Here is a 23,811-nt window from a genome sequence, read left to right on the forward strand (position 1 = left end):
ACTCATTATAGAGCCTAATGGCCGAGGATAAGAATCTCATATAGCACTCCATGGAGCAGCACAGTTGTCTTATTACTAAAGTTCTCCTCTGTTCAGCCAAGGTATTCCTCTCCATTGATGCTGGCTGATCTGCTGAATTTCTCCAGCACTTCTTTGTGTGTTGTTCTGGATTTTCAGTATCTGTAGAATCTCTTGTGTTTATGTATAGAATATGTGTTCTCCAGTACTGTAAATGTCATCTGTGGAGAGGGCTTCTTTCACAACTACAGGCCAGGAGCATTCAATGCTTTTTATCATGTGTACTCACCTGATTCAAAGTTCAAACTGAATTTATTATCAAAGTACATATACTACCCAAAGATTCATTTTCTTGCAGGCATTTATAGTAGATACGATAAAATGAATGAAGAACTACACACAAACAAAGATGGACCAACAGCCAATGTGCAAAAGAAGACAAACTTTGCAAATACAAAAATAATACAAATAATAAACAAATAAGTAATTAATATTACTGAAAATGTGAGTTGTAGAGTCCTTGAAAGTGACTCCATAGGTTGAGGTGAGTGGAGTTATTTACGGCAGTTGAGGGCCTGATGACTGAAGAGTTAATAACTGTTCCAGAACCTGGTGGTGTGGGACTTAAGGCCCCTGTACCTCCTCCCCGATGTGAAGAGAGCATGTTCTTGATGGAGGGGTTCTTGATTAAGGATGCTGCTTTCTTGTGGCAGAGCACCCTGTAGACCCAAAATGTATGCTTCCCTGATTTAGGAATATAATCAACACTTCTTCATTGTTTCTGTGTCTAAGTCGCAAAGCTCCCTCTATAAATCTGGACAATATCCTTTACCAGATTAGCTGCAAAGATTCAAGAGTGAGAGTAAGAAATTGTCCAGGTTCAAATTCACATTTTTTGTCGTGGGCATTCATACCCAGGGCATAAATGGACAGAGCTTTGGCTAACTGGCAGAAAGCAAAGAGTGGGAATGCAAGGGCCTTGTCTGGATGGTGGCTGCCAATGAATGAGGCTCTGCAGGTGCCAATGTTGGGTCCACTACTTCTCACATTGTACGTTAATAATTTGGGTGACAGATTTGGTATCAAGTTTGCAGAAGATGCAAAGAGAGATAGTGTTGAGGAAGCAGGGTGTCTACAGAAGGATTTGAACAGATTAGAAGAATGAGTAAAAAAGTGGTGGATGGAAACAGTGTAGGGAAGTGTATGGTCATACACTTTGGCAGAATGAATAAAGGAATAGACTATTTTCTAAACGCGGAGAAAATTCAGAAATTTTACGTGCAAAGGGACCACATACAGGATTCCCTAAAGGTTATCTTGCAGGATGAGTTAGTGGTAAGGAAGGCAAATGACATGTTAGCATTCATTTTCAGAGGACTAGAATATAAATGCAAGGATGTAATACTGAGGCCTTTATAAGACATTGGTCAGATGACATTTGGAGTATTGTAAGCATTTTGTTTTTTTTTCTATAAGCATCTTTACCAAAGCTGTGCTGTCTCCAGAGGAGGTTCACAAGAATGATTCTGGGAATGAAACAGTTAACTTATGAGGAGCATTTGATGGCTCTGGGCCTGTATTCATTAGAGTTTAGAAGAATGAGAGGCAATCTCAGTGAAGTCTATCGAATAGTGAAAGGTGAAGATAGAGTGGATGTGTTTCCTGTAGTGGGGGAGTCTCGGACCAAAAGGCACATCCTCAGATTAGAGAGATGCCAATTTAGAACAGAGATGAGGAGGAATTTCTTCATCCAGAGAGTGGTGAATCTGTGGAATTCACCGCATACAGCTGTGGAGGCCAAGTCGCTGGGTATATTTAAAGTGGAGGTTGATAGGTTCTTAAATAACAAGGGTGTTAAAGGTTATGAGAAGTCCAGAGAATGGTGTTGAGAGGAAACGATGGTGGAATGGTGGAGCAGACTGCACACACATCCTGTGAAATATATTTAAAAGCACAATCGTACAGTTCTGCTGTAAGCAATTGATTTCCTTTTTCTTATGAGCTCAGAGATGAACTCGCATCTCTCAATACTTCCCTCCAGCTACAACTTTTTTAGTTGAAAAGAAATACATAGATATTGTTTCACCAAATTAGGATCAGCCAATGTTTGTCATCTACTTTTTTAATATTCCTCAGGTTTGTTGATGCTTAAGCAATTGGTGAAAAAAACATTAACTTCCTCTATGATATAATTTTGGGTAATTTCAGTTCATGTCCAAGCAGATTAAGAAACTGCCTGAAATTGGAACTAATGGGGAATTTTGAGGGCAGACACGGTGATCTGCAGTGAAAATGGAAGATTTTCATGACCTTGCTGCAGGGCATTATCTTCAAAGGTTGAGGATTAATAGGTTCCTGAAGTCACAGGAGAAGCACTTTTAGAGGTACCTAAGAATGAAGAGGACTAGTCTACATCATCTTTCCAGCCTGCTCCAGCTTCAAAAGAGGTCATGGTTGATCTGATCTCAACCTCAGCTCCATTCTTTTATCTGTTCCCCGTTAAGTTTTGGCTCCCTGAAAGCCAAAAATTTGTCAGAGTCAGCTTTGACTACATTTCAACAACAACAGGCCAGCATTTGGAGGAACAAACAGTCTGCCAGAGGAACTCAGCAGGTTGAACAGCGTCTATGTGGGGAAAGGAACTGGTGGCATTTCGGGCTGAAACCCAGCGTCAGGACTTAGAATGGAAAGGAGAGATCCAGGTGTTCAACTCACTCTGAGTTCCTCCAGCAGTTTGTATATTGCCCCGGATCCTCTGGTGTCTCCACAGGCTAGCATTTGGTTTGTTTCTCAAAAATTAAATTCTCTTGGATTTAATCATCATGTTTAAAATGATCGGAGTTTTGGAAAACTCATTTCAATTGATTAAAAACAACCCTTACTGCTGTTCTCAATTCTCAAAAGGAATTCACCCTCTTACCATTTACTATTCCTCTGCAGGTTAGAACAAAGTTCAAAGTTAATTTTATTATTGGAGTACGTATATCTCATGAAATGCTACCCTGAGATTAATTTTCTTGAAGGTATTCATAGTCGAACAAAGAAGCACAGTAAATCAACAGAAAAACTACACACAGAGTGACAAATTGTGCAAATACAAAAAGAATTAAGTAGTAGTAATAATTAATACAGAAATAAAAAAACTGAGAACTTGTAGAGTTCTTGAAAGTGAGTCCAAAAGTTGTGTTCAATGATCACTTCGATGTTGAAGTAAGTGAGGTCATCACCACTTGTTTGGGAGCTTGATGGCTGAATTGGGTAAAAACTGTTTGAACCTGGACTTAAGGCTCCTGTACTACCTTCCTGTTTGACCTAGCATGGGCTGGATGGTGGGAGTCCTTGATGATGGAAACTGCTTTTTGTAGATATGTTCAGTGGTGATGTGGGTGGGGGGGGGGGAATGGCACTTCCTGTGGCAAACTGGGCTGTATCCATCACTTTTGGTAAGCTGTTCCATTCTTGGGCATTGTGTTTCCATACCAGGCTGTGACGCAACCTATCGGTGTTCTCTCTACTGTGCACCTATTATTGAAGTTTGTTACAGATTTAAATGTGATGTCAAATCTCAGTAAACTTTTAAAAAAGTAGAGGCTCTGCCATGCTTCCATTGAAATGACTGGTTCCAGGACAGATCCTCTCATATGATAAAACCCAGGAATTTAAAGTTACTGACCTTTTCCACCCCCAATCCCCCAGTGGGCACTGGCTCACGGACCTCCAATTTCTTCCTCCTGTAGTCAATAATCAGTTCTTTGATTTTGCTGACACTAAGGGAGAGATTATTGTTCTGGTACTGCTCAATCAGATTTTCAATTTGTTTTGCATATGCTGATTCGTCACCAATTGATTTGGCAACCACAGTTCATAAATTAGAAATCCATCTGTGAATTGAGTTCTAACTTGGCGAAAAAAGGCAACAACTGCAGGCACATCCATTTTTCTGTTCTCCCAGGTGCTCACACATGGATTCAGAACTGGCTTGCCTATAGAAAACAGAGGGCAGTGGTCTGTGATTAGTGGTATTTCGCAGGGATCTGTACTGGGACCTTGGCTGTTTGTAATGAACTGCATATAAATGGACTGGATGAAAATGTAGAATGGCTGGTTAATAAGTTTGCAGATGATACCAAGATTGATGGTGTTGTGGATAGTGTAGAACTCTGGCAATGAATACAGTTATATAAATAGCAAAAGGATAGTGAGGGATATAATTGGTCCCTTAGAGAATCAGAGTGGACAGCTATGTGTGGAGCCAAAAGAGATGGGGGAGATTCTGAACAATTTCTTTTCTTCGGTATTCACTAGGAGAAGGATATTGAATTGTGTAAGATAAGGGAAACAGGTAGGGAAGTTAGGAAACTATGATGATTAAAGAAGAGGAAGTACTGGCACTTTTAAGGAATATAAAAGTGGATAAGTCTCCAGGTCCTGACAGGATATTCCCTAGGACCTTGAGAGAAGTTAGTGTGGAAATAGCAGGGGCTCTGACAGAAATATTTCATATTAGAAACGGAGATGGTGCCGGAGGATTGGCGTATTGCTCATGTTGTTCCATTGTTTAGAAAGGGTTCTAAGAGTAAACCTAGCAATTATCGGCTTGTGAGTTTGACGTCAGTGGTGGGTAAATTGATGGAAAGTATTCTTAGAGATGGTATCTATAATTATCTGGATATACAGGATCTGATTACGAACAGTCAACAAGGATATGTGCATGGAAGGTCATGTCTGATAAATCTTATTGAATTTTTTGAAGAGGTTACCCTTCAAAAGTTGATGAGGGTAAAGCGGTGGATGTTGTCTATATGGACTTCAGTAAGGCCTTTGACAAGGTTCCACATAGAATGTTAGTTAGGAAGGTTCAATTGTTGGGTATTAATATTGAAGTAGTAAAATGGATTCAACAGTGGCTGGACGGGAGACGCCAGAGAGTAGTGGTGGATAACTGTTTGTCAGATTGGAGGCTGGTGACTAGTGGTGTGCCTCAGGTCTCTGTACTGGGTCCAATGTTGTTTGTCATATACATTAATGATCTGGATGATGGGATGGTAAATTGGATGAGTAAGTATGCAGATGATACTAAAATAGGTGGAGTTGTGGATAATGAACTAGGTTTTCAAAGCTTGCAGAGAGATTTAGGCTAGTTAGAAGGGGGGCTGAAAGATAGCAGATGGAGTTTAATGCTGATAAATGTGAGGTGCTACATTTTGGTAGGACTAATCAAAATAGGACATACATGGTAAATGGTAGGACATTGAAGAAAGCAGTAGAACAGAGGGATCTAGGAATAATGGTGCATAGTTCCCTGAAGGTGGAATCTCATGTGGATAGGGTGGTGAAGAAAGCTTTTGGAATGCTGGCCTTCATAAATCAGAGCATTGAGTATAGGAGTTGGGATGTAATGTTGAAATTGTACAAGGCATTGGTGAGGCCAAATTTGGAGTATTATGTACAGTTCTGGTCACCAAATTATAGGAAAGATGTCAACAAAATAGAGAGAGTACAGAGAAGATTTACTGGAATGTTATCTGGGTTTCATCACCTAAGTTACAGAGAAAGGTTGAACAAGTTGGGTCTTTATTCTTTGGAGCGTTGAAGGTTGAGGGGGGGACTTGATAGAGGTATTTCAAATTATGAGGGGGATTGATAGAGTTGATGTGGATTGGCTTTTTCCATTGAGAGTGCGAGAGATTCAAACAAGAGGACATGAGTTGAGAGTTAAAGAGCAAATGTTTAGGGGTAACATGAAGGGGAACTTCTTTACTCAGAGAGTGGTAGCTGTGTGGAACGAGCTTCCAGCAGAAGTGGTTGAGGCAGGTTCGATGTTGTCATTTAGAGTTAAATTGGATAGATATATGGACAGGAAAGGAATGGAGGGTTATGGGCTGAGTGCAGGTCGGTGGGACTAGGTGACAGTAAGAGTTCGGCACGGACTGGAAGGGCCGAGATGGCCTGTTTTCATGCTGTAATGGTTATATGGTTATATATGGAATACAACGGAACAAGTGGAGCAGATATAGCAGATATGGGTAGCGAAATGGCAGATGGTGTTTAACCTGGAAAACGTGAAGTGTTGGTAGGTCAAATGTAAATGTACGCAGTTAAAAGGCAAGAGCCTTAATAGTATTAATGAGCAGAGTGGTCTTGGGGTCCAAGTTCTCAGCTCCCTGAAAGAGGCTGCTCAGTTTGATAGGATGGTAAGTAGGCATATGGCATGCTTGCCCTTATTAGTTGAAGCATTGAGTTCAAAAGTCAGGAAGTTATATTGCAACTTTATAAAACTCTAGTTAGGCCCCATCTGGAGTATTGCCTCATTATAGAAAGGATGTGTGTTTTGGAGCGGGTGCAGAAGAAATTTGCTGGGATGCTGCATGTGCTATCATGCGAGGGTGCACAAATTTGGGATGTTTTCTCTGGAGCGGTGGAGGCTGAGAAGAGATCTGAAAAATGGTTGTAAGATTATCAGAAGAATAAATAGAGTGGACTAAAAGTATATTTTATTAGACATTTCATCTCTGAGAAAAATATATCCTTTTCCCAGGGTTAAATTGTCAGAGGACATGTATTTAAGGCGAGAGAGGATAATTTCAAAGGAGATGTGAAGGACAAGATTTTTACACAGAGTGGTGGGTGCCCGCAGTGAGCCTCCTGGGTGGTGGTAGAGGCAGATACGTTAAGAGATGTTTAGATAGGCACATTCATGTGAGGAAAATGGAGGGCTATGGGCATTGTGTAGGCAGAAAAGATTCGTTTTGCTGTACATTTGATTATTAATTTAATTGGCTCAACATAACATTGTGGATCAAAGAGCACATTCCAGTGCTGTTGTTACTGTGTTCTACACAGTATGTATGGGTGTACTGTCTATAGGGAGGGTTTGTTCTATACAGTATGTATGGGTGTACTGTCTATAGGGAGGGTTTGTTCTATACAGTATGTATGGGTGTACTGTCTATAGGGAGGGTTTGTTCTATACAGTATGTATGGGTGTACCATCTATAGGGAAGGTTTGTTCTATACAGTATGTATGGGTGTACTGTATATAGGGAGGGTTTGTTCTATACAGTATGTATGGGTGTACCATCTATAGGGAAGGTTTGTTCTATACAGTATGTATGGGTGTACTGTATATAGGGAGGGTTTGTTCTATACAGTATGTATGGGTGTACTGTATATAGGGAGGGCTTGTTCTATACAGTATGTATAGGTGTACTGTATATATGTAGGCTGTTTGTGAGCTGGCCAAACCATATCAGAATCTTACATATGCCAAATAAGGGCATCACTCATTCACCAAAATTCCACTGAGTTTAGGGTTTGGGCCTTTCCCTCTGTGAGAATCCATGCAAATCACCTGAATGTACCCTGTGTAGCACACTCTGCAATGGAATACACTGCCTTAAGTAAGGAGATCGCAATGACATGGGCAGTTATATCTAGCTTACAGAGCTTGTTTCGATGTTGTATGACTCTTTGACTCTCTCAATTTTCATCATTAAAATACAGTACTCATGAATCCTTTCTAGCTGGAATTTGCCAGTTTGAAGATGAGCCATTTATGCTGATCCTCTGTTTGGTCAGTCCTCTCCCTATGCTCGTGCATAGTGTTCAACAACAGAGGTATTTACTTTGTGCAGTAACGGTCTGTTGACTCCTAACAAAATATTCCTTGAGAATCCAAATCTTCTACATCTATGGGTTCCTCCCTGATCAAACACTTATAAAACTATGAACTCTAGTATGGATTAGTATAAAAACATCACAAGATTTTGAACCCCCCCCCACCCATGCTGTGGTAACATCTTCCAGCACAGACAGCTTACAGCTTGATAAACAATAACGCAAGACAAAAACACAATCAAGTATATCAGAGTTTTGAAGGGCAGAGTTTGTATTTAAAGGCTTCTCCTCTGACACTATTTTAAAGCTGACAAACTTATCTTAACTTATTAGATTTTAAAAGAACCAAAAAAACCCATCAACAATGCTTTGCCTAGTTCATGGGTATGATCTGAATAAGGAAAGGGTTAATGTAGGAGGAGAGTTTGAATGCTCTGGACATGTACTCGCTGGAGTTTAGTAGAATGGGGAGGCGGAATCTGATTGAAATCTGTCAAATATTGAACGGCTTAGACAGTGTGGACATAGAGAGGACATTTCCTGGTAGAGGCTGAGTCTAGGACCAAAGAGTACAGCCTCATATTTGAAGGACATCCCTTTACCACAGAGGTGAAGAAGAATTTCTGTAGCCAGGAGGTCGTGAATTTGTGGAATTCATTGCCAGAGATGGTTGTGGACGCCAAGTCATTGGGTATATTTAAAATAGAGGTTGATCAGTTCTTCACTAGTTAGGGCATCATAGATTGCAGGGAGAAAGGAAGTGCATGGGGTCGAGAGGGAAAATTAGTCAGCAGACTGCCTGATTCTGCTCCTATGCTTTATGGTCTTATGGTCTTCACTAAACCTCATTATCACAGCAAGATGAGAAAAAGAATCCATCGGCAGTGAGTTAGATGTGTTCCAGTCCATACCACAGTACAGGGACGTGTTTATATTACAGTCGCAGTCACTCTGACACTGACGTATCCTATTTCCATCTAGCTCACAGAATGAAACAGTCGGTGTAAATCACTGTGCAGATCCAACACCACACATTTTGATTTGACAGGACCACAGTGTAGGGTTCTTCTGCTGCTGGAGAGGGGGGGGCTGAGGGAGACCCTCAATTATTGTGGTGGTGTACCACCCCAGAGGGTCACATGAGTGGCAGCTGTGCTACTGGTGTGTAGAAGTGCAACAGAGAGTATTGACGATGAGTGGAAAGACATTGCATGCCTTATTCTTGTAAATGTTTTTATTATAAATAACATTTATCTTGATTAAAAAAAAAGACTTCTACTTGACAAAGCCATTCTCATCTTATTGGCTGTTAAATTATTGACTGGGAAATGCATCCTTTTCACTTGAGTTAACAATGTTAGTCTGTATATGTACGTGCTGTCAAGCTTACCACATCTGTAGTACCTGTAATTATGTGCAAGTAAGGATTGTTATACATTATGCTTATTTGTTACAGTGCCTTTGGTCAATTCTAAATTAATTTAGCATAAAAATAAATTAGATCCACGTGGAAATTGATGTAATTACTTCTTCATGCCCACAGAGATATTGTTGATGGGGAGCTGTGGATAAATTGTATTTTTTTAATTCTCAGCTGTTACTTTATTGCAATTGGCATCCAGTAATCTTGCACATTAGAAACAGGAGTCCAGTGATTAGATAATTTGCTACCCCTGCTCAGTGCTGTTAGAGGTAGGTGGGGTGGGGGTCCATATAGTCTCCAATCTGACACAATCAGATTTATGTTGTTTATCATCTGAGAGTTTTACAGGGCAGGAATGTGGAATCAGTTGTAGCCCAGCAAGCTGGTGGGTCATTGATTGGATTCTTATTGATGAGAAATATTGCATAATTAATGCATGTCTAACATTTGTAAATTCCCAAGTTGCCTTCTCTTTATCTGACTTTGTTATCATGTGCAGCCATTTTATATTCCTGATAGTTTTCCTCCTTAAGATGGCTGAAGCCTTGTCCTTTCTCTTCTCAATTTGTCTGTCATGACAACCAAAGCCGAGGAGAAAATAGTGAAAAGATTCAGCCCGCTTTCTGACTGATTTTTGTGTAGGCTCTCGTTTGCGATGATGGAATATTGGATTTGGGATTTTTGTTATGGAATTCTCCAATTATTAAAGCCAACTCGCTTTTAAATTAAAATCCCAGTTGCCAAACCAGCAAGCTATTCAGTTTTCAACTCTAGATCTAATTAGTAGGGTAAATTTAATATTTTTTGAAATAAAATAGAAGCAAAAACTCTCATGAATTCAACAGAGACCAGGCAAACGGCTGCTCAGAATCCAATATATTATATTGTTTGATGTTCTGCACACAGCTTACATCTTACTGACAAGCTCCCTATGGATCACTAAAACTATCACTGAAGCACTATGGGAAAATATGGACAATTAGACAGACTGATCTTCTAGTGACCCCATACTTCAGGCATACTGGTGATTAAAATCTGATTCAGTATCTATCATTATACCATTATTACTCCATTTAATACGCCAGAAATTAAAGCAAATAATGCCAATTTTTACAGTGGTATCTAATCCTTTGTCTTTGGTTTTTAATACATCTGGCTCTCATACTTACAGTATAAACCACATTATTAGCCTCCCTATGCATTGGAAACCAGTAATAACTTGCCACACTTAAGAATTCTTTCATCAATTAAGAGGAAGTCAATAAAATTAATCTGCAATTCCTTCAGCAAACTTCATATCACTTTTCACATGTAGTGGTTTCACTACATTAAAGTCAGCATCTTTAAGCGAATACCACTTTCAATTAATTTTTGTAAAGTGATCAAAATTAACTCTGTATAATTTTTGCTTTATAATGAATAGCACATCAAACGTGCAGCCTTGATAATTAGAGGGATTTGTGATTGTTATTGGAATGAGAAATCATGAGGAGCATATAATGTTAAATTTACTTTAAGCCTACCTTACCTATAAGATGGATAGAAGAGAGTTCCTTTTTATTCTAATGTTTATTAATTTGCTGTTAAAATCATTGATCGCTATTGTTTATTATGATAAAATGTGCTTAGGAGGACAATTTCAACTCATCAGGTACACTGCTGTGAAAATATTTGAATTCATATAAACCCAGAATTTTTAAAAACTCGTGCAGTGTTACATGAAGATTTAGCACAGCCAGGTCACAGTGCTCTGCAGAATGATAAACTACAGGTGGTAGATAGTTGAAATTGAAACAGATGCTCTGCAGGGGATTGGTGAGAATTAGTACATAATTAACACACATTTGTCACATTTGTAAATTACAGATTTCCCTTCTGTCATGGGCTTTAATGCAGTACTTGCCTACACAGCCTCGTTATCATGTACTGCCATTTTATTGTCCCTTCGACTTTTCTAAATGAAGTCGCCTTTTCCTGGCTCTTCTCAGCTCTACCTTAGTGGCAGTAACCCTGAATAAAAGATATTGATACTCACCTCAAAATAGTGTTTCAGATCAGCGACCCTTCATCAGAGAGTGCATTATGATGAATATGGTAAATTAGTAAGTTGGTTTATTATTGTCAAATACATCGAGGTACAGTGAAAAACTTGTCTTGCGTAACATTACGCACTACATTGAGGTGGTAGAAGGAAAACCAAAAATAGAATACAAAATAAAATGTTACAGTTCAGGGAAAGTGCAGTGCAGATGGACTATAAGGTTGAAGGTCATAACAAGGTCGACTGTGAGGTCAAGGTTCCTTCTTAATGTAGTAAGGAATCATTCAATACAGCAGGGTTGAGACTGTCCTTGGACTGGTGATATGTGCTTTCAGGATTTTGTTTTTTCTTCCTGATGGAGGAGGGGAGAATGAGGACAGGCTCATGGACCACTGGTTTCCTCCTCCTGAGGTCAATAATCTGCTCCTTGGTCTTGCTGACATTGAGTGAGAGGTTGTTATTTTGGCACCACTCAAACAGAATTTCAATCTCCCTCCTATATACTGATTTTGTTACCATTTTTGATTGGGCAAATGACAGTAATGGCATCAGGAAACTTAAGTATGGCATTGAAGCTGTGCTTTGCCTCACAGTCATAGGGACAGAGTGAGTAGAGCAGGGGCTAAGCACAGCCTTGTGGTGCACCTGTGTTGATGAAGATTGTGGAGGAGATGTGGCCTATTCAAACTGACTGTTGTCTGCAGGTGAGGACATCGAGGATCCAATTGCATATACAAGTATATGAAGTATTGATACACAATGGAAATGTGGAGGTTGTTTAGGGAGCAGTTACATGAGGTTCTGGATAGGATTGTCCCAGTGAGGAAGCAAAAGGATGGTAGAGTGAAGGAACCATGGTTGACAAGCGAGGTGAAACATTTAGTCAAGAGGTAGAATGAAGTATACTTATGGTTTAGAAAGCAAGGATCAGACAGGTCTCTTGAGAGTTAGCCAGGAGGAGCTTAAGGTGAGACCTAGGAGGGTTAGAAGTGGACATGAGGAGGCCCTTGGCAAGTATGACTAAAGAAACCACAAAGGTGTTCTCCACATCCATGGAGAACATGAGGATGACTAGAGTGAGGGTAGAACCAATCAGGGACAAAGGAGGAAACACATCCCTGGAGTCAGAGGCAGTAGAGGAGTTCCTCAAGAGTACTTTACTTTAGTATTCACCAGTTAGAGGGACTTTAACATATGTGAGGTCAGCATAGATCAGGCTGAAATGCTGAAACATGTTAAGGTTAAGAAAACAGATGTGTTGGAACCTTGGAGAAACATTACGATATATAAGTCACTGGGATGTACCCTAGGTTGCGACAGGAAGCAAGGGTATAGATTGTAGGGTCTTTGGTGACAATCTTTGCATTCTCACTAGACAAAGGAGAAGTACCAGAAGATTGCAGGATGCCAAATGTTATTCCTGTATTTAAGGAAGGTAGTACGGATTATCCTGTGAGTGTTTCATCAATAATGAGCAAACTATTAGAGAGGATTCTTCGGCTGGATTTACGAGCATTTGGAGAAGCATAGTCTGATCAGGAATAGTTAGCATGGCTTTGTGAGGGTAGGTCTGATTGACATTTTTGAGGAAGTGACAAAACAAATTGATGAAGGTAGAGTGGTGGATGTGGAATTAATGGATTTTAGTGAGGGGTCCCCTTGGAAGGCTCATTCTGAAAGTCAAGAGGCATGGGATCCACGGAAACATATCTGAGTGGATTCAGAATTGGCTTGCGTATACAAAGCAGAGGGTAGTGGTAGATGGCATGTATTCTACCTGGACTACTGATGCTCCACATGGATTTGTTCTGGGACCTGTGTTCTTTGTAATTCTTTAAATGATTTAGATAAGAAAGTGGAAGGGTGTGTTAGCAAGTTTGCAGATGACTGAAAGGTAGGTATTGCTGTGTATATCGACTGTATGATGGGGCATTGATAGAATTCAGAGCTGGGCTGAGAAATGACAGATGGTGTTCAATCCAGAGAGGAGTATAGTCACATACTTCGGACGATGAAACATGAAGACAGAGTCTGAGACAGAATTTATAGTAGCATAGAGGAACAGACAGATATTGGAGTCCAACTCTATAGATCACTCCAAGTTGCCATCCAGTTTGATAGGGTTGTTAAGAAGGTGGTTGTCATTACAGGGGTTTGAATTTCAGAGTCCTGAGGTAATTTTGCAGATCTATAGTACTCTGGTTAAACCACATTTGGAGCATTGTGTTCAGTTCTGGTCACCTCATTATAGAAAGGATGTGGACGCTTTAGAGAGGAGACTTACCAGGATGCTCCAGGTTCAGGAACAGTTATTGTCTTCTAAGCATCAGTCTTCTAAATGAGTGTTGAAAACTTAGAACACCGATATTAAGCAGACACTCGATCTATTGAGTGCAGCAACTGGGAAGAACCTGCTCTGACTTCTTGTCAGGTACTTCAATCAAGCTTGTTTGAAGAAATCTCTACCCAATTATCATCAACATATCACCTGCAGCACCAAGGGTCTCAATTCACTTGACCACTGTGATAGGATTGTCTACCATTCCATGCCTAAACTGCGTATCAGGACATCTAATCACTTGGCTGTTCTCCTCCTGCCTATGTACAGGCAGAGGCTAAAGAGCAAGGCTCCTGCAATGAGGGTAACAGAGGGGTGGTCGTGGGAGGCAGAGGAGCACCTATGGAATTGCTTCCAGTCAGTGGACTGGGCCATGTTCAAGGAATCATGGGTGGATCTGAGCCAATACGTCACGTTGTCATGGACTTTATAAAACCAGTCGTAGATGTGCGTTTCCCCAACAATTTCATTCAGAGTCATCCCCAACCAGCAGCCATGGATGAGCATGAGATCCGCAATCTGCTGAGGGCCAGATCAATGGCATTCAGGATTGGTGACAAACTTAAATACAAGTCCACTGTCCAAGTAGAAAAAGGCAGCAGCAGGTCGCAGCAGCATAATTGAGTTCGGAACAGCAACCAATCTGGACATCAGAAGTTTGAACGGAGGGAATTTCACTCAGGTCCACTGCCTGTGCGAAAAAGGCAGCGGTGGGTTGTGGCAGCAAAATTAAACTCAGACCAGCAACCACTTCGTGTTTGGGTTTAAATTATGAGAACACTCAGTCCTCATTTATTGTCATTTAGAAATGCATGCATGCATTAAGAAATGATACAATGTTCCTCCAGAGTGATATCACAGAAAAACGGGACAAACCAAAGACTAACACTGACAGAACCACATATTATAACATATAGTTACAGCAGTGCAAAGCAATACCATAATTTGATAAAGAACAGACCATGGGCACAGTAAAAAAAGTCTCAAAGTCCCCGAGTCGATCGACTCCCAAGACCCCGATAGCAGGCGGCAAAGGGAGAAACTTCCTGCCATAAACCTCCAGGCACCGACAACTGCCTTGGAAGCAGCCGACCACAGCCAGCACTGAGTCCATCTGTCCAAAAACTTCGAGCTTCTGACCAGCCTCTCTGATACAGCCTCCCAAGCGACATTCTCTGCCAAGCGCCTTCGACCTCATCCCACCTGCCGAAACAAGCAAAGCTGAGGATTCGGGGCCTTCTCCTCTGGAAATTCCGGACCACACAGTAACAGCGGCAGCGAAGCGGGCATTTCAAAAGTTTCTCCAGATGTTCCTCCGTGCTCTCACGTCTGTCTCCATCAAATCAGAATTGCGCAGTCCCCTACTTGACAAATAACAGACATCACCACCAAAGTGGCCGCGCGCGTTGCGTCGCGCCGCCATCTTCTCCTCCAAGAGCAAATTAAAGGAAGGCAGGGGCAAGTACAGCAGTTGTCGTGAGAGTGGTGAGCTTGAGGATTTAGCTCGTCGAGGCTTCAGTGAAGAGAGACTTCAGTCAGAGAAAGCAAAGGAAAGCTCTAGGTTAAGTTTCTTTTTTTTCTTTCCTTCTTTATATCTGCTCAGCTTGGGCAGTTGAGATGTCGAGCAGGGTAGCTGAATGCTCCTCTTGTGAGATGTGGGAAGGCAGGGAGCCTTCTCGTGTTCCTGATGACTGCAATTATGAGAAGTGCATCGAGCTGCAGCTTCTAACACTCTATATTAAGGAGTCAGAGCTGAAACTGGATGAACTCCGGGTCATTCGGGAGTCTGAAAGGAAGATAGATAGGACACACAGAGAAGTAGTTACACTCAAGGTGCAGGACACAGGAAACTGGGTGACAGTCAGGATGGGGAAATCAGTTAAGCAGCCAGTAGAGAATATCCTTGTGGTCATCTCCCTCAACAGTACCCAAAGTGTTGCTGAGGGGGATGGCTACAGGGGTGTTCTGCACTGTCTGAAGAAAGTCACAGTGGTCGGGTTTCTGGCACTGTGACTCAGAAGGGAAGGGGGAAGAAGAGGTGAGCTGTGGTGATAGAGGATTTGTTATGGGAACAGAAAGGAGGTTCTGTGGGCGAGAATGAGATTTCCAGATAGTATGCTGCCTCCCAGGTGCCAGGGTCCAGGAGATCTCGATCGAGTCCTCAGTATTGTCAAGTGGGAGAGTGAACAGCCAGTCGTCATGGTCCTTATAGGTACCAATGACATGGGTAAAACAAGTGACAAGGTTTTGCATAGGTAGTTCAGGGAGTTAGGTGCTAAGTTAAAGGACAAGACATTAAGGGTTGTGATCTCATGGTAGCTACCCATGCCATGTGCTAGTGAGGCCAGAACTAGGAAGATTATGCAGTTTAATACATGGCTACGGAGTTGGTGTAGGAGGGAGGGCATAAGATTTTTGGATCATTGGGCTGTCCTCCAGGGAAGGTAGGGACTGCACAGTAGAGATGATTTGTACCTGAACTGGGGGAGGATTAATTTCCTAGTGGGAAGGTTTGTTAATGATGTGTGGTTTAAACTGGAGTTGCAGGAGGATGGAAATTAGAGTGTCAGATCAGTTAGTGGAGAGGTTGTGAAGACAAATGTTGGTAAGACCTCAGACAAAGTCAAGAATCAAAAGGTTGAGTATGGTGCTGCCAGTGGCCTGAGCTGCATATACTTCAGTACAAGAAGTATCGTAGGAAAGGTGGATGAATTCAGGGCGTGTTATCAACATCAGGAATAAAGATGTTGCTGCCATTAATGAGATTTGGTTGCAGGACAGGCAGGACTGGCAGCTCAGTGTTCCAGGGTTCCATCGTTTCAGATGTGACGGAGCAGGAGAGGTTAAAGGAAGAGGGGTGGGTTTGCTAGTCATGGAAAATGTCATGGCAGTTCTCCATCAGGACAGACTGGAGAATTTGTCTAGTGATGCCTCACTATGCATTACTAGGTGGAACTGAGAAATCACAAAGGTATGACTACAATAATGGAGATGCGTTACAGACCATCCAACAATCCTAGGGATTTAGAGCAACAATTTTGTAAAGAGATTGCAGACTATTGCAAGAAACATAAGCAACACACATAAAAGTTGCTGGTGAACGCAGCAGGCCAGGCAGCATCTGTAGGAAGAGGTGCAGTCGACGTTTCAGGCCGAGACCTTTCGTCAGGACTAACTGAAGGAAGAGTGAGTAAGGGATTTGAAAGTTGGAGGGGGAGGGGGAGATCCAAAATGATAAGAGAAGACAGGAGGGGGAGGGATGAAGCCAAGAGCTGGACAGGTGATTGGCAAAAGGGATACGAGAGGATCATGGGACAGGAGGCCCGGGAAGAAGTACGGGGGGTGGGGGGGGACCCAGAGGATGGGCAAGGGGTATATTCAGAGGGACAGAGGGAGAAAAAGGAGAGTGAGAGAAAGAATGTGTGTATAAAAATAAGTAACAGATGGGGTCCGAGGGGGAGGTGGGGCATTAGCGGAAGTTAGAGAAGTCGATGTTCATGCCATCAGGTTGGAGGCTACCCAGACGGAATATAAGGTGTTGTTCCTCCAACCTGAGTGTGGCTTCATCTTTACAGTAGAGGAGGCCGTGGATAGACATGTCAGAATGGGAATGGGATGTGGAATTAAAATGTGTGGCCACTGGGAGATCCTGCTTTCTCTGGCGGACAGAGCGTAGGTGTTCAGCAAAGCGGTCTCCCAGTCTGCGTCGGGTCACGCCAATATATAAAAGGCCACATCGGGAGCACTGGATGCAGTATATCACCCCAGCCGACTCACAGGTGAAGTGTTGCCTCATCTGGAAGGACTGTTTGGGGCCCTGAATGGTGGTAAGGGAGGAAGTGTAAGGGCATGTGTAGCACTTGTTCCGCTTACACGGATAAGTGCCAGGAGGGAGATCAGTGGGGAGGGATGGAGGGGGACGAATGGACAAGGGAGTTGCGTAGGGAACAAGTGCTAATAGGACAGAATAGGAGGTGATTGTTATCCTGAGAAAAATCAGGGTAGATAAATCCCCAGCCCCTGACAAGGTGTTCACTCAAACCCTAAGGGAGGCAACTGTAGAATTTGTCAGGGTTCTAGCAGAGGTATTCAAAATATCCTTAGTGACAAGACAGGTTCCGGAGAATTGGAGGATAGCCAATTTTGTTCTGCTGTTTAAAAAGGCCTCTAAACAGAAATCAGAAAATTATAAGCCAGTGAGTCTGACATCAGTTGCGGGAAAGTTACTGGAAGATACTCTAAGGGAGAAGGTGTTCAAAAGCTGAAAGAAGTTATAGGTACAAGTGTATATAAGTCACCCGGACCAAATGAACTGCACCCTAAGGCTCAAAAAGAGGTAGTGGTAGAGATTGTGAAGGCATTAGTAATGATCTTTCAAAAATCATGGGATCTTGGCATAGTGCCAGAGGACTGGAAAATTGCAAATGCCACTCCACTCTTTAAGAAAGGAGGAAGGCAGCAGAAAGGAAATTATAGACCAGTTAGCCTGACCTCAGTGGTTGGGAAGATGTTGGAGTCATTTGTTAAGGATGAGGTTATTGAGTACTTGGTGACACAGGTCAAAGTCAGCATGGTTTCCTTAAGGGAAAATCCTGCCTGATGAACCTGTTGGAATTCTTTGAAGAGATTATAAGTAGGATAGATGAAGGGGATTTAGTGGATGTTGTATATTTGGACTTTCAGAAGGGCTTTGACAACGTGTCACACATCAGGCTGCTTACCATTTTAAGACCCCATGGTATTTGGCCTGTCCCCTAAACCCCTCACTAATTTTTATAGATGCACCATAGAAAACATTCTTCTGGGGTGCATCAGAACCTGGTATGGAAGTTGTCCTGTCCAAGACCAGAAGAAGCTGCAGAAGATCGTGAACACAGCCCAGCACATCACACAAACCAATCTTCCATCCTTGGACTCACTTTACACTGCACGCTGTCGGAGCAGTGCTGCCAGGATAATCAAGGACACGACCCACCCAGCCAACACACATTTCGTCCCTCTTCCCTCCGGGAGAAGGTTCAGGAGCTTGAAGACTTGTACGGCCAGATTTGGGAACAGCTTCTTTCCAACTGTGATAAGACTGCTGAATGGATCCTGACCCGGATCCAGGCCATACCCTCCAAATATCCGGACCTGCCTCTCGGTTTTTTTGCACTACCTTACTTTCCCTTTTCTATTTTCTATTTATGATTTATAATTTAAATGTTTAATATTTACTATCGATTTGTACTTCAGGGAGCACGAAGAGCAGAATCAAATATGACTGTGATGATTTTACGCTCTAGTATCAATTGCTTGGAGACAATAAAGTATAAAGTATTACAGAAAAGTTACTGGCATGATTGGAATATTGGCTGATTGGTAGGAGGCAGCGAGTGAAAATAAAAGGATCTTTTTCTGGTTGGCTGCCAGTGTCTAGTGGTGATCCCCAGAGGTCGATGTTGGGATTGCTTCTTTTAAAGTTGTGTATCAATGATTTAGATGATGGGATAGATGGCTTTGTTACCAAGTTTTCAGATAATTCAAAGATTGGTGAAGGGGCAGGTGGTGTTGAAGAAACAGGTAGGCTGCAGAAAGACAGATTAGGAGATGGAAAAGAAAGTGGCAAATGAAATACAGTGCTGGAAAATGCATGGTCATGCACTTTGGTAGATGAAATAAATGTGTAGACTGTTTTCAAAATGGAGAGAAAATCCAGATCAAGAGATCTAGAATACAAGAGCAGGGATGTGATGCTGAAGCTTTATAAGGTACTGTTGAGGTCTCACCTTGAGTATTGTGAACGGTATTGGGCTCCTCATCTAAGAAAAGGTGAGCTAGCATTGGAGAGGGCTCAGAGGAGGTTCACAAGGATGATTCTGCGACTGAAAGGGTTATCATACAAAGGACGTTTGAAAACTCTGGGTCTGTACTCACTGGAATTGAGAAGGATGGGGGGGATCTCGTTGAAACCTTTTGAATATTGAAAGGCCTAGACATGGTAGATGTGGAAAGGATGTTTTCCATGGTAGGGGTGTCTAGGAGAAGAGGGCACAGCCTCAGAATAGAAGAGTGTCCATTTAAAACAGAGTTGCAGAGAAATTTCTTGAGCCAGAGGGTGGTGAATTTGGCAAATTTATTTCCACAGGCAGCTATGGAGGCCAGATCACTGGGCATTAAAGGTTATGGGGAGAAGGCTAGGGAGTGGGGCTAAGGAGGGGAATAAAAGATCAGCCATGATTGAATGGCTGTCACGGGCGGCGGGGAGATGCTGGGAGCAGACCCAAATGCAAGACACAGACACTGAAGTTCCAGGAACAGGACTAGGTGTGTCCAGAAAGCAAGGGAAGTGGGGAAGAAACGACGCTGGACAAGACACAGGCCCTGGACGGGACTAGGATACAGGGCCTGGGCTAGGACTAGACTTGGAAGGCGGGACCTGGAGAGGAACAAGGAACTTGGAACTTGGACAAGGACTCCAAGCCAGAGACTGGATAGTGACCCGGAACCTGGGTCTTGACTCAGACTCAGACTCCAGATCTAGGCGAGAACAAGACGTGGCAAGGCAACAGGACATAAGACTCCTGGGCAGGACGCAGGACCAGAACTGGATGAGGACATGAAGCTTAGCCTTGGTCTTGGGAAACAGGAATGCAGAACACAGAGCCTTGGTAATCTTGGGAGACAGGAACGCAGAACACAGAGCCTTGGTAATCTTGGGAGACACGAATGCAGAACAAGAGCGCTGGTAATCTTCGGAGACAGGAATGCAGAACACAGAGCCTTGGTAATCTTGGGAGACAGGAATGCAGAACAAGAGCCTTGGTAATCTTGGGAGACTGAAACGCAGAACACAGAGCCTTGGTCTTGAGAGACAGGAACATGGAACACAGAGCTGGGACCCCTCCTTGGGAACAGGACATAGGGCCGGGACTCATACACAGAATGCTGAACACGACGAGACAGTTCCCAACACAAGGTAGCGGCAAATGGCCGGTCCTACCTAGCAAAGGCGTGGACACAGAGACGGTTCTCAACACAAGGTAGCAGCAAATGGCTGGACCTACCTAGCGAAGGCGTGGACACAGAGACGGTTCCCAACACAAGGTAGCGGCAAACAGCCGGACCTACCTAGCGAAGGCATGGACACAAAGACAGTTCCTTATCTACACACAGCAAGGCTCCATTCTTGCTCTGGCAGTAGAGCTTGTCAGCGAGAATAGGCAAGGATGCAGGCGAGGCTTCAGACAAAAGGTAGCAGGCGAGGCTTCAGCCAAAAGCTACAGAAGAAAGGAAAGGGAAGGGAACAGTCCAGCAAATGAATCTGAACCCAGGATCTACTTAAGTAGCCAGCCCAAAATGAGAATCATATGCTTCAATCAAGGCACACAACAGGACAATGGAAAACCAGAAAACCTGGAATACGGATGGATGGACCGGACCTTGAACTGGAATGTAGACTTCACGGACCGGATGATGACAATGGCAGACCACACTCGATGGGCCAAATGCCCTTACTTATGCTTCTTGTCTTATGGAGACATTGTGAGGCCAAATTTGGAATATCGTGTGCAGTCTTGTTCACCTACCTACAGGAAAGATGTAAACAAGATTGAAAGAGTGCAGAGAAAATTTACAAGGATGTTGCTAGGTCTGGAGGGCTTGAGTTGTAAGGAAAGATTGAATAGGTTAGGAGTCTATTGTTTAGAATATAGAAGATTGAGCAGAGATTTGATAAAGATAGACAAATTTATGAGCGCTATAGACAGAGTAAATGCAAGCAGCCATTTTCCACTGAGATTGGGTATGATTACAACTAGAGGTCATTGGTTAGGGGTGAAAGGTGAGAAGTTTAAGGGGAATATGAGGGAATTCTTCTTCATTCAGAGGGCCGTGAGAGTGTGGAATGGGCTGCCAACACAAGTGGTGCATACAAGGTTGGTTTCAACGTTTAAGGGAAGTTTGGATAGATGCATTCTGGTAAGGATCTGGAGGGCAAGTCAGTGGGAGTGGGCAGTTTAAATGGTTTTGGCATGGACTAGATGAGCAGAGATGCCTGTTTCTGTGTTGTACTTCCTTATGACTCTCAGACTTTAAATGACTTGGATCTGCTCCAATTTGCCAACTGGTGCAAAAGGTGAACAGCAGATGTCATTTCATTGGTTCTTCTTTCAATCCTGGAATCTAGACAGCAAAGATGCATACATCAGGATGCTCTTTATTGATTACAGTTCAGCATTCAATACTAACATCCCCTCAAAACTAATCAATCAGCTGCAAGGTCTTGGCTTCAATACTTCCTTGTGCAACTGGATCCTCCAGTAAATCTGGTAAACCTTGGGGTACGGCCATAGTGATGCAAGTAACCCTGGGGTACGAGCAGAGTGAACCTAGTAATCTCTGGGGTATGGGTATAGTGAAACTGGTAAGACATGGGGTTAAGACACAGTGAACCTGGTAAATCTTGGGGTACAGGCATAGTGAAGTTGGTAAAACCTGGCTATGGGCGGCATAGTGAACCTGGTAAACTCTGGGGCATGGGCATGGTGAACCTGGTAAGACACGAGGTTAAGGCACCGCGAACCTGGTAAATCTAGGGGTACGGGCATAGTGAACCTGCTAAACCCTAGGGTGTGGGCATAGTGAAGGCGGTAAACCTTGGGGCATAGTGAAGTCAGGAATGTCTGGGGTAAGGACACAGTGAACCTAGTAAACCCTGTGGTACGGGCATAGTGCAGTTAGTAAAACCTTACGTACGGGCATAGTAAACCTGGTAAATGCTAGGGTATGGTCATAGTGGAGGAGGTAAACCTGGAGTACGGGCATAGTGAAGCCAGCAAAGTCTGGGATACGGGCAAGGTGAACCTGGGCATCCCAGGGGTACGGGCATAGTAAACCTGGTAAACCTGGGGTTCGGGCATAGTGACCATGGTAAACTCTGGGGTGTGGGCATAGTGAAGTTGGTAAATGCTGGGGTACAGGTATAGTGAACTTGGTAAACTCTGAGATATGGGCATAGTGAACCTGGTTAACCCTGGGGAACAGAGATAGTGAATCTGGGAAACCCTGTGTTACCGGTACAGTGAACCTGATAGACCTTGGGGTACAGGCATAGTGAACCTGGTAAACACTGGGGTATAGGCATAGTGAACCTGGTAAATCCTGGGGTATGAGCATAGTGAAGCCAGTAAACCCTAGGGTACGGGCATAGTGAACCATGTCAACCCTGGGGTATGGGCACAGTGAAGATAATAAACGCTAGTGAACCATGTCAACCCTGGGGTATGGGCACAGTGAAGATAATAAACGCTAGGGTACGGGCGTAGTGAAGGAGGTAAACCTTGGGGAACGGCATAGTGAATCTGGTAAACCCTGGTCTACAGGCATAGTCAATCTGGTACACCCTGAGGTATGGGCATAGTGAAGTTGGTAAACACTGGGGTTCGGGCGTAGTGAAGTTGGTAAGCGCTGGGGTACAGACATAGTGAACCTGGTAAACCCTGTGGTACGGGCACAGTGAACCTGGTAAACCTTGGGGTATGAGCATAGTGAAGTTGGGAAACCTTGGGGTATGGGCACAGTGAACCTCGAAAGACATTGGGTTAAGGCATAGTGAACCTAGTAAATCTTGGGATACGGGCATAGTGAAGTTGGTAAACTCTGGGGTATGGGCACAGTGAAGTTGGTAAACTCTGGGGTATGGGCACAGTGAAGCCAGTAAACTCTGGGGTAGGGGATAGTGAACCTGGAAAATCCTGAGGTACACGCATAGTGAAGCCGGTAACCCTGGGGTATAGGCAGAGTGAACCTGGTAAACTCTGGGGTATGGGCATGGTGAAGTTGGTAAATACTGGGGTTCGGGCATAGTGAAGTTGGTAAATGCTGGGATATGGGCATAGTGAAGCCGGTAAACCCTGGGGTGCAGGCAGAGTGAACCTGGTAAATCTTGGGGTACGGGCATATTGAACCCGATAAACACAGGGTTAAGGGCAAGGTGAACCTGGTAAACCCTGGGGTATGGGCATAGTGAAGTTGGTAAACTCTGGTGTATGGGCATAGGAGATGTGGCTAAACAGTGATCTCCCAAACAACATGGTGGAACTGGAAGGGCGCATGGTCTACAGGGCTGACAGAGCTGTAACAGCGACAGGTAAAAGTAGGGGAGGTGGTTTATGCATCTACGTGAATCGATCATGGTGTACTAACTCTACCGTTGCTGACACTTATGCTCTGCTGATCTGGAATACCTGATTATTAAGTGCAGACCTTTTTTATCAACCTCGAGAGCTTACATGCATCATTGCTGTCGCAGTTTATGTTCCACCGGATGCTAATGCTAAAGTAGCCAGGAAAGACCTCAGTGCCACTATTAGCAAGCTGCAGACATTGCATCCA

This window comes from Mobula birostris, chromosome 2, assembly GCF_030028105.1.
Source record: "Mobula birostris isolate sMobBir1 chromosome 2, sMobBir1.hap1, whole genome shotgun sequence".
NCBI lineage: Eukaryota > Metazoa > Chordata > Chondrichthyes > Myliobatiformes > Myliobatidae > Mobula > Mobula birostris.